The sequence below is a fragment of the Orussus abietinus genome, unplaced genomic scaffold, assembly GCF_000612105.2.
Source record: "Orussus abietinus isolate OABI.00-Male unplaced genomic scaffold, Oabi_2.0 scaffold14, whole genome shotgun sequence".
Taxonomy (NCBI): domain Eukaryota; kingdom Metazoa; phylum Arthropoda; class Insecta; order Hymenoptera; family Orussidae; genus Orussus; species Orussus abietinus.
This window is the reverse complement of record NW_019395994.1, coordinates 1,450,484-1,462,724: the sequence shown is the minus strand read 5'-3', so window position 1 is coordinate 1,462,724 and position 12,241 is coordinate 1,450,484. Positions and strand designations below refer to the sequence as shown.

At 49.9% G+C, this 12,241-nt stretch overlaps 1 protein-coding gene across 5 annotated transcripts in view; it reads left to right on the top strand.

The window, feature by feature from the left end:
- The window catches only part of LOC105698252 (RNA-binding protein Musashi homolog Rbp6), a 710,904-nt gene that overhangs the window by 550,363 nt on the left and 148,300 nt on the right, over positions 1–12,241 (top strand). Inside the window, exon 1 of one of the 5 annotated variants that reach the window (XM_012422322.2) lies at positions 3,828–3,908. The exons of the other annotated variants lie outside the window; for them this stretch is intronic. The gene's annotated coding sequence lies outside the window, so the exon portion shown is untranslated. Of the gene's footprint in view, positions 1–3,827; positions 3,909–12,241 lie in introns of those variants that run through there. 5 annotated transcript variants of the gene reach the window in all.

The following is a 12,241-nucleotide window of genomic DNA, read 5'->3' as shown; positions in this document are numbered from 1 at the left end:
AGGCACTTTTCATCAGAGCAGGTCCGCTGAAGAGTTTCTCGGGTTTTGGGCTTGGGGAGGAGGTGTCACGTACATGTCGGAAATTCAGTGATAGGCATACCGTAGAAGCAAATCTGGTATCGAAGTTCCTATAGCTCCCGATTTTCAACGTGGCATGTACAAGTGGCCGAAGGCAAACGAAAGTCCCTTGTTCTCAGTTTTGGGCGATTTTGTCGCTCACTTTGGCCCAGGCCCAAATTAATTCATACAGCAAGGGGTGAATTCCAATACGTAACTTTATGTCATTCACTGCAGGAAGTTCTTAATCACAAGCCTTGGAAACTTCGCGTAACTTATACGTAACGCGAAGTGAACTCGATCGGGAACTCGATGGCGGTAGTCGGCTTTACCCATCAGCAATTGGTTCCTATCACTGTTAAACTGTGCACCTATCAGGAATACTTCAACGGAAGCAATATTTCCCTAAAAAGGACCACTTAAGAGGTACTGCCGATATTTTCCGACTTTCACCAGCTATATTATCGGTAATCGTCTGCCCAATCAGAGACGTCTCCCAGGATCACGACGTCACCCCGATGGGATCGGGTTCCTGCGCGCGAGGGAGGCGCGCCATGTTCACCGGTGCACAGGATTTCCCGCCGAGTTCATTCAGCGCCTCTCGTTCTGGATGTAAGCCAAACGTCGACTAGCGCCGACCAGGACGGCCGCCCCCTCGGCCCCGCTTCCCAAGACGATCGCACGTCTCCCCCCAAGGGCGAGGGCAGTACCGTCGCGGCGTGCCGCTCCTCTAATAAGGCCTGGGTCACGGCTCTCTTCCAAGCGGCATTTCCCCACCAATTGTGCGCGACGTTAGCGGGAACAAATGTGACAGCCAAATCCGCCACGAGTTATTGGCCGCATTATTCCTGAGGAATACCGCCCGGCGTGGCGCGTCTCCTGCGAGCGGGGCATTAGCGTCCTAGGGAAACCCAAGTGCCACCCCGGTTACCCTTCCCAGGCTGGAGTCACGGTGGGGTGGCCAGGATACGAGCGAGGTCGGAAACAATAGCGCGGTTTGGGTCAGGACTAATATTTCATGGCGGTTCCGGCTGCAACTCGGCTCTCCGGTTCGGTTTCTCCTCGGGATTTTGCGTTTTTTCATCCCAACGTTCGAACTCGCCGATGGTGTTGTTTTCCTCCGATCTGGGGTTCTTGCTTTACCCTCCGGAACCTAGAGAACTTAAATCTGAATCGGGTGATACGTCAACGGAAGCATAGGAGGACCTTATTGGTTCCGAGTTATTGTTTAAGTGTTCCGATGTATACATTGTAAGAATTTCGTTGTATCGTGCCACAAAGAAGATGGCGTTAGATTTCATACTCCAAGGCATTAAATCGTGAAACTTGGAGTGATGCACAAATATTAATAAACGACCCATCGTTTAATAATTACTTATGTTCTCATTCTGCACGGGACACGGAAGTTGCTTAATCTAAGTAAATGCAGATTTGACATCATTTTGTTTAACGTTATGCTTTACCCAGAAGTAATGGCGTATGTATCATTCCGCAGTGTTGTCATTTAACTAATTTTCGAAAATCACTCATCAGAGGAAAAAGCGGCAAAATAAGTGGTATTCCAGGAAGTCCTAAGCCTCCGAAAATAGTAGCTCAGATTCGTGATATAGTAAACGCTTCATGACTCTCCGGGTTACCATTTTGGTGTACTTCGGTGACAATTGAGTGCTAGAGTACAATAACATCTTGAGTCAGACCGAACACACGTGTTACTCGAATAGTCAAGTAGCAGCACAAGATATTGAATCGTGTCAAGAACGATTTCTTAACGTTGGGGTGGTATCGGAAAAAGTTTCCAGTTGGTACACATTCGGAGATCCCATTTCGACGTGGCTGTAGACTCCCCGACTCAATCGGTAGTCATTGCGAACAATGCTATCTCCAGGTTGTTCATTTTCGCGGAGGACCGTCTTCGGGACATCCCTTCGAATTTGGGGTCTGGAAGGGAGGGCACTCCTTCCTCGCGAGGACGTACGCACGCATCCACACACGGTCCGTAGTATTGGCGGCGGGCCAGGGCACGCCGCGGCTCAATGAAATCTTTCTAGGTTAACTCTCTGCCTTCTCTTCCTTCCACGTTAAAGGTAGGACGCGCGATCTCGCGCCGAGGCTCTGGGTCCGAGCTGGCTTTAGGCCAGCCTCGACCGCACGACGACGGTCGCCGAACCACCATCAAGTCGGATCCATCGGTCCGCCGCCCGCCGGGAACGGTCCGGACGGTCTAGACCGCTGAATCCGATGGACCAGTGGCCAAAATACGTACCAAGGGAACCGCTTGCTCCGTCCCGAGAGAGCGACCAGTAATCTAGGTGGACGTCGGCCCCCTTGAACAGACTAGGAACTCACTGCAGATTCCAACAACGGATAGTTGGGTCGGAACGTTGGTGCAGGGCGCGTCATCAAAAAGGAGCAGAGATTCTTTGGACAGCGTTCGCGGCTCGGCATCCAGTTCCACGGTTCGCTGATACGTATCAGGGTCTAACATAAGTACTTGTACATGGATCTCGCAATCAGGGATATCCGAACGAACCCGGCGCGCGCTTCCGCATTGACCGTTGACCCAGTCCGGACTCGGCGAGGCGGGCCGCCCTCGAACCCCGAGCACTCTTGCCCGCAAGGTCAAGAAGGTCCAGCACAGAGGGACGAATCGCGGTCGTACCAGTCGGATCGGTGCCCCGAACGGGCTCGCTCGGCATTAGATATTCCTATTGGGTCGGCTCGGCTCGGCGCGCGGCGGTCGATGTCGGCGGCAGCGGATGGTGGTGGCCGCGCGCGCGGCGGCGCCAGCCCCCCGCGAGGCCACGAGCCAGGGCGCATGCGCGGCGCGCTCTAGGGGCGCTAGGCAGAGAGGAGGGGAGCTTCCCCTTTCGCCGGCGAGGTGCCCTCTCCACTGCTCCCGCTACGTCGAACTGCCCGGGTCTCCACGCTCGCCCCATTCCGTTCTCGACACCAGGCGCGCAACGCTGCCGGCTACAACCACCTGCCCGCTCGCGCCTACTAGCGTCCACTCGCGCCGGCCCGTGTCGCCTGCGTCCACTCGCGCGCGTTCGCAGCTACTCGCGCCTGCCGTGCCTGGGGTGCGCGAGCGCGCCCGTTCGCGCCTGCTCGTGCCCGGTCGCGCCCATCCGCGGAAAGGAGAGGGAGAAAGTGCGCGAGGAAAGGACCGGAGAGAGGAGACAGAGAGAGAGGGAAAGGAAGGAAGAATCGCGCGCCAAGAGCGTGTGCGTAAACACGTGGACGCACCCACGTCCGTCCACACCCACGAGAGGACCGACGACTCCCCTCCCCTCCGGAGAAGCGACTCCCACGCTGGCCCCGGTGCGCCCCACCACGGCGTCTCTCTCGCTCTCCCTCGGGCGGCTCGTTCCCTCACTCGCTCGGCTCGATCCGCTCGCCCCGTACGCAGCGAGCGCACGGAACGTACGGAACCACACGGAACCTCCGCACCCGCACGTCGGGCACCGTGTCACTCGGCGCGTCTCGCGGCCTGACGCGACCAATTTCCACCCGAGCCAACCCGGAGTCCTCCGAGAGTCGCGCGCGCCCTCCGCTGGGTCGAGGATCCTCGCGCGCCGCCCCCGGTGCTCCGCTTACGGGAACCGGAAGTCGAGCAGTGGTCCGGCGTCGCGGCCGTAACTGCAGGTGGCTACCCTCGGCTCGCAGGTGTCCGGGCGCCCTGCCACCCATCTCGCCGCCCTGTCGACCGGGCGCGAGCTTGCGCCCGCCCCTGCGGAGTGACCCGGTGATCCACCGCGCACGGCTAGCGCCGGCCATTTCCACCAGACTCGGCAGATTACGCTTCCAAGACGGCGGTCGCCACGTACATCACGCCGCTCATCACCCCCGAGAAGGTACGCCGGGGCATCGATCGCGGGGACCGATCCGAGCCCGGCCGGCGGACGCCCCCGCGACCCCCCGACCCCCACCCACCCGAGCGAACTTCTTCCGATTCCGGGCTTTCCTTCGCCCTCTGCGAGATCCTCCTGCGCGACCTGCCCACCACCCGTCCAACGGTGCTAGCTCCTTCGCCTCCGCGTTTCCCTTTACCTTACGACCAATCTTGGGGTTGGGCGTCGTTTGTAATTGCATTTTGATTTGCGACCTTTTGACGGGGAAGGTCCTGACGGTTCCCCGGAAACTGCGGGATATGGAATGCACGGTATTGCGGTTTTTACGGCAGGCGAGTTTTGGAATTTGAGTTTGTGGAATTACTTGGTGTTGCGGATTAATCACGAGGATACTCTGATCGGGGAATATCGGACGAAAGCTCTTCTTGCGAGGTTCTCGATGTTATGGCGAACGGCGAATCGTCTTCTAGGTGGAATGGAAAAGTTTTTCGCGACCTTCTCCGAGTGCACCGTGAGTGAGCCATTCTCCTTCAGCCGTTGGGCTGCTCGTTTGAAACTCGTAGAACTCGGTTTTCGTTAACAGACTCGCGGAATCGCGGAACTTTCGATTCGGGGGTGTACTTCCGCTTCCGTTGCTATTCAACCGTATCCGATTGCCTTGTTTTCGTCCGGGGTTCAGCGAAACTCCTTCTCAATTACGAGGGCCCAGAACCTCGAAATCTCCCAAGAAAAAGTGTTTACTTCTGTATGCTCCTCATTTCGGTCCAAAATCGCGTAGCCACCGCGGAAGATCACTGGTCCATTTAAAAAGGAAAATCATTGGGAGAGGTATAGTTATGGATCCTAAACGGTAGAGTCAACCCAGACGAAAAATCAGAGTATCTCAGGGTTCTGGAGTAAATGTGGCCAAGAGATTTTTCCGAAGCCTAGTGTTTAGTTCCTACGGCTGTATTTACCCTTCAATTATGCCCGCATTTACCGTCTTGTTATAAAAATATTCATTACGTATCGTACGTAAACCCATGAGTACATCCCCATGAGGAAGCATCCCCTAATCGGGGCATCCGACGTGCAGGGAACAAGAGTAGAACCGTGCCTCCGGGATTCGTGGTCCACGGGGGGTCCCGATTCCCACCACCGTGGGAAGTTTGACCGAATCCTGAAATCATCCCCTTCCGATCAGCCCTTCTCTCGTCCCTTCGACCCCCGCCACCGCTTAATTATTATTTCCCCTTTTCACCGCGGCGCTCAGGACAACGAGATAGCTTTTACGACTTCGCAAAGTTCTTCGAGTTATGAAAGCATCCTCGTAAAGGAGGGCCGCCCACTTTACCCCTGGATCCCGGCCTGCCCCGCTTTCCCTGTTTCCCGAGAGCGTCCCGACGGCTCGGCAGTCGGGGACGCCTCCGACGCGACCGGAAAACTCGCTTCGGGCGCTGGCTGACCCGACCGGCGCGAATCGCTTTGCCGAGTCGTAAAGGAGTTTCTCGGAAAAGTGCTTCCCGGTAGTTACTCTCGTAGTTAGCTACGCTACCACCTGCTGGCTGTTTCGACTAACTACCGCCGCGTAGGGAAATTTCAGTCGCCTCGAGTGATTCGTTCGGAAATTAAGAACGCGATAAGATTGAGCGATCTTTTAACGACCCCTACTTCTCTGGGTAACTTGGTCGAAATTACTCCCTTTGAATGATGTTTCGAACTCTGCTATAAGGGAAGATTCGGATACATCCCTGGTAGCACAAAATATTTGTCCTATATTTTTTATATATTTAACGAATATCGTACATTTTGTCAATATTTACCAGACATTTGAAATATTTGCCGAACGTTTACTTTAGAATATTATCTCTATAATATTTATATAATGTTAGCTCCGTGTGTTTTCATAATATTTTTCTATCAGATATACAAAACATTTCGTTTCATTTTAATACAAGTACTTTTTAAATATTATTCCCCTAATACATTATAAACGTTTTAAAAATATTTAAAATATATATAAAATATTTAAAACGCGCAGAACTGCGACTGGTTATGTACTTTTCGCTACTTTATACTTAAATTGAAATTAGTCCGCGCAAATGTGTTACAAGTATTCATTAGACAGTGCTGTTAGATACGCTTTTATTTGCGCTAGTAATTGTTGCAAAGTGTTTATTATACTTTAAGTTGATTCCGATGTCGTATCTGTAGGAGTCAAAAACCTTAGAACTCTGCTATAACCAATTTATTTGTTTCTCCCCAACGAACGATGCAACGTGAGTTTATAATTGTTTATCTATATTCAAAGTAAATAAACCAGGTCAGGGGTGTTTCATAATTATTTTTAAACGTCGCCATGATCCCGACGGCTAACAAGTCTTAATTGCTTTTTTTCGGACTCAATTTCGTGCCGATGACGGCTTGGATAGGTACAGCATCCGTAATTATTAATGCTTTCTTAATTTAAATACAGTTACGGAAGTACATCTGTCATTCCATAAGTTGTCCTTCACTCTGTACAAGTAGTTTCCACTTTATCGGGAAATAATGCTTTATTTTCCGGATACTCGTAAATCGCCTTTCGGTAAAGGAGGAGATGTTCAAGATCCTCTTAAAGAAGCTTCTGGGAAAGTAGCTACTCCTGTAATTAACTAGGATGCCACCTGCTGGTGGCTGCAGCTAACTGCCGACATCTGCAGCTATCGGGAAAGGTTAGACGTAATTCCGTAACCGGATTCTTCCTTCTTATTAAATTTGCAATGAAGGTATTCTTGCCGAATCAGTACTTGAATTTCTGGCAGATCCGCAGCTCCAGGAAGGGACATCTTTTTCAGCTTAGCGCGCATCAGTCAGAACTTCCCGCCTAGACCGAGGTGATTCTTCTCGACCCTCTTTCCTCTGTCCAGGGGTGCGTCCACCCGGGGTAGGATTGCGCTTCTCTTGCTAGAATTATGCGCTGGCCCGACGACATTATTCTCTTCTCTCGGCGAACGACGTTTCCCCTGAGTTACGGCGCCTCTCCAAAACAGCGTTTACGGCCCGGAAAAATGCTCCAGCTTAGCTGCCCCATTGGCCCCTCGTGGTGGATGCCGGTCAGTAAAAAGAGGAGAACCCGGAAACAAGGAGGAAACGGGCTTACCAGCGAACGCGAGAGAGAAATCAAAGAAAGGAGGGAAAAACCGCGCCACGAGTTTCCGCATTTATTACGCACGGGCTCCTATGGCGACGAGACGCGGAGAGCTTTCCCGCTACGAGGGAAGCCTTTCATAATAATTGCCTAACTTCGTTCGGGCCAGAGGTTGGATGAGTGAAAATGTTTAAAATTATAGAAAGCGACGCAACAATGCGCCCCATAATGCGCTATCACCTTGCCTCTAACGTTAATCCATCGCGTGGCGAAAAATCCGAATTTCTTTTTCCCCCTTACGAAAGTACCTTTCGAGAGGCGAAGCACCCTACACAAGAGTTTCCACCGAGGAAATCTATACGACTTCTGTAAACTAACCGTGCCGTGTAGTAAACTAAAAAGAGGCTCACATTTCTCGTGAAAGAAAATTGTGCACTACTAAAATTAATATGTATACGGTCTACTTTTACAGCAATATTCAAGATCCGTCCTTAATGTGGCTATTCGCGCAATGATAATGTGCTATCACCTTGCCTCTAACGTTAATCCATCGCGTGGCGAAAAATCCGAATTTCATTTTCCCTCTTACGAAAATACCTTTCAAGAGGCGAAGTACCCTACACAAGAGTATCCTCCGAGGAAATCTATACGACTTCTGCAAACTAACCGTGCCGTATAGTAAACTAAAAAGAAGCTCACATTTCTCGGGAAAGAAAATTTCTCACTGCTAAAACTAATACGTATACTGTCTACTTTTACAGCAATATTCAAGATCCGTCCTTAATGTGGCTAATGATAGGTCGCAGTGATTTGCACAATGTGCAGTTAAATCGATTTCTCCAGCATCCACGCGTCATCCGTACGTCAGCTAAATCTGAACGGATCGATGAGTTCAGATTTATCGCGAAGTAGCCACATTTAGGACCGATTTCGGGACTCTGCCGGCCTTCAGAAATTGTTTTGCGTTTCATATCGGAGCCTCTTGGGAGCCAGGTCATCCCGCTTGGGTTTTGCGCCCCCGTTTCGGAGATGCGCGGAAGCAGGGGATGGAAAGGGTGCCAGGAAGTGGGGGGACATTCCCGATGCACGCGCGTACCGGAAGCTCGATTCGACAAGGCCTCGGCCTTGCTTGACGCCGAAACGCTTTTAAATCCGAAACCATCCACCGAGACGGGCCGATGTCTCGGTGCCGGCCCCGACCGACGGCCGACGGCCGAAACGCGGAAGTAGGTTAACCCCTCGGCCCGTCAGCTAACCCTCCCCAACCCCCGCCACCCCTCGGCCCCACAGCCCGAAGGGGTAGCAACCCTCTCTGGTATCTCGCATTTTTACACCCTCTTTCTCGGCTGCCCCCTCCGCCTTTCTGATTCTTCGACGGCGTCCCGAAGATTTCTACCCTTCGTTCCTCACCCCTTGTTTCGTGCATTCGTTTCCCTCCGATTCTATGTTTTTCTGGATACCTTCAATGGTGCTTATCGATTGCTAGAGGGAAAGGGAACTGGGATATCTCTTGTAAGACCTCACCCAGATGCAAGTGCATTTTTATTATTTTATTTTTATTCGAGGTTCATAAATTGTATGCTTTTATTGTTAGGATGGTGGCAGCTTTCTTCTTCCTTTTCTGAATCGTTGGGAGCGATTCTTGCACCTTCCCGATTTCTCAACGATAGCTGTGAAGTTGGGAGAGAAGTTTCTGGTATCCTTCATTCGTTACTCCGTTTTCTTTATCCCCTTATATTCTTTTCTACGATCTCCGTAGTGCTCAGAGGGAGCTTCGTTACTCTCTGGATGTGTGGAAGGTCGACATTGTTAAATGGGGAAATTTTTCAAATTGTATTTTTTAAATCTATATGTATGTGGTTTTTAATTAACGAACGAGGGAAACTTGCGTTAAATATTGTCCAGGCTCTCACACGATTATTACAGCTATTTTGCAAGCTCGACATTGCATTTAATTTGTCTTATATTCATTTATATAGGATTACAAGTTTTCTACAATTGTTTACCTCCAATATACTACATTCCTGTACGGTGAAAACGCATCATAACACACTTCGGCAGGTATTTCCTTCGTGTAACCATTAATTACGCTGATTACCTAATGTGCCTAATGTAATCTAATGTGCCCCCAACTGCGGGAACATTGATTAATCTAACCCCAAAGTACAGTAACTTTAGCAACTCCTAACGTAATTTAATTCAGTCGAGAGGTACCATGTAAAAACCGAATTTGCCCAACCCTCGTAAATTCAAAACTCAACAGCTCAAGGGTTCCACGCGACATCCCTTAATTTCACGGAATCCGCCGACAAAACTGCAACCGCGTGATTTAAATAATGCTAAAAATCCTTGCGAAGGATTCTTTGAATTTTTACCCCGGGCCATTTAAAAAAAAAAATACCCTGAAAAGTAGTACCCCCTTTTTCAATAACTACAATTCGAAACAATTATTCGGACGATTCGCATTCTGCTCGTTTCGGTATTCCCGATAGTTCCCAGGGGGGTTTCGGGCCCGATTCGCAATTCGCCAATTAATCCCGCATTACGGTCGCGTGAGGCTCAAACGGGGCAAGGGGTGCGTAACGTCTATTTGACCAATAAATTAGGGTTGTTTAATGCCCGAGTTAGCGTAGCTGGCCCGTAAGAAGTCATCCGCCCACCCTTAATCGAACTACCCTTGCGAAACAAACACCCGAGGTACGTGCCGTGGGGGTGCGCACATCCCCAAGGAAGGCTCCCTTAAGAATCGGATTTTTTATCCGCATTCGGAGCCAACCCCTCGAGGAGCCGTGTTGCCGGCCATCGATTCGAGGGGTGAGATCGCAGACTACTCAAAAGTTTCGGAAGAAATGTCCGTCAAAAAGGAAACTACCCTCGAGGACTTCTCTCGATACAGGGGAGCTTAATTGCGGAAGTCGAGTTTGCAACTTTGAGCTATCACCCCGCTTTCCGACCCAAGGGCGAAGGGCGAAGGGTTCCTCCCCAAAGTGAGTGTCGCCCTTCACCCGGGGATTCCAACGCTCGGTATTACACGGTGGTGGAACTTGTTCTCCATTTAACTACAAACAATTTGATATCATTTTGAAGACAGTTGATGGAACTATGGCCGGATGATCATCCCTCTCTCATTAGGAATACTCAAATGATAGGGGAAACAGGGCGTACCTAAAACCCGCGATTAATCATTGTTGAGCAGATTAAAACTCTGCACCTGCCACATATTGTCAATAATTCCGCGGTAAACAATTTGGAATTATTTATAAGTGTTTATTAGACGATACACATTAAATATAGAATGCAAATAACTAATCACGTGGAATCGATGCGTGTGCCGAGTGGAATTGAACCGAAGGGAGATAGATATCGAATAGCATCAAGATTAATTGGGAGACTGCCTTGGGAAACCCTATTCCGTAACGTTTATAAATTCTTATCATTATTCATAAAAATCATTTTTCTACACCTTTTTTATTTTTTCACGAATTCATTGGCTCCTGGCGAGCGTTCATAAATCGAGATGTCTCGAAGCAAGAGTGTCATGCTCTTGAGAGATGTATATATGAAATTCAGCATCCGTGGTCAAAGTTAAAAAATCTTAACGCGGGACTTTGTAAGGCAAGGACTGCTTAAACTTGTCATTGCAAAAGTGACCCTTATCCGTATTATTTCTGATGCTTCAATTTAAGCAAACTTTATTTGAGAATAGAAATTATGGCATCTGACTCGATTTCTTCCTTGGGTGCGAGAGTCCTATCGGAAAATTGACCGTACTCTCGCATGTCCGTTGACCTGAACTTTAGAGGTGGACCGAAGTTACGGAGTAATTACTTTCGGTATCGCGATAGGTTTTCACGCGCACAGGTGGTGCTCAGGAATGGAAAGGGGAGGTTCGTGGTCCTCGAGGTTAATCCGGTAAAGTCGCAACTCAAACAGTTTAAGACAGGACAGCGAGTAAACGTGGACGTATCCTGGGATGGGGTCGACCACTCGTACTTGTTCGGGCACGAGGATGGGGTTCGAACTTTAGGGTATCCGGAGTTGCCCTTAGACTCTTCCAGGTTACCCTGGCATGCCCATTCGTTACCGGTTGACCTAGGATAGGATTTCTTCAAGAAGAAGAAAGATTCTACCATCCCTCGATATCGCCGAAGAATGAATCTTTCCAGAAATAATTGAAGGCGGAATCTTCTGGCTTAAAGAATCCTCTGAATCGATTCTAGAAGAAGGTACTTCTTTACATTCGAAATGCTCATTAAATGCAAGACTTTCCTTTGTAATTCGATTTAAGCCCAACCGGAACGAGAGTATTGTAATTTTGGTAGGTACAAAGCTTTTGTCATTGGATTCAAGCCAACTATGGCAACGCAACGACTTTCAGGGTCGTCGGTATGAAATTTCTCCTTATTTATCCGCACCTTATGGACTTCCTTCCTTTTTGAGATTTCATCCATAGATGCAAATTATCTTAATCAGATGTCCGAATGTGGGTTCATTCATTAGCGGGTCGATCCCCTCGTTAGAGCAAACCGGATTTAGTGGGAGGACTCTTATTGGAGGGTATCCGACATAATCGCTTTATGTGCAACATAGGGAGTGAAGGAGCCAGTTACAGGATCGTGTCGATACAGTCCGGTCCTCGGCCAATCGAGGCCCCGGAATGACGCCTCACAATGGCGGCCTGGGGACCTCGTTAGCCTTCAACTATGCCGGCTCTACCGGCCTTTGAGTGTCCGAGCATAATACGAGCGGACCAGCAGATGCGCCACTGATTATGCACGCGATTCAGAATGGATCGCGGAGGACCGGTTGGCTCCGTTTGCCTCGGAGTGCTCCACCAAGATTTGCGACTGACAAAGCTGCGCCGTTTTCAAATTCTGCGCATTGCTACTCCACATTCGGAGGTCCTTGCCGATCTACGCGTTCCCTCTAGCAGATAGCCTTCCCTGCTCGGCAAATGTCCGATACGTTGAAGCACTTTATTTCCCGACCGAAAAGGAAATTCGGAGCGAACGACTGCTCATGCCTCGGAGTGCTCCACCAAGATTTGCGACTGACAAAGCTGCGCCGTTTTCAAATTCTGCGCATTGCTACTCCACATTCGGAGGTCCTTGCCGATCTACGCGTTCCCTCTAGCAGATAGCCTTCCCTGCTCGGCAAATGTCCGATACGTTGAAGCACTTTATTTCCCGATCGAAAAGGAAATTCGGAGCGAACGACTGCCTAACCA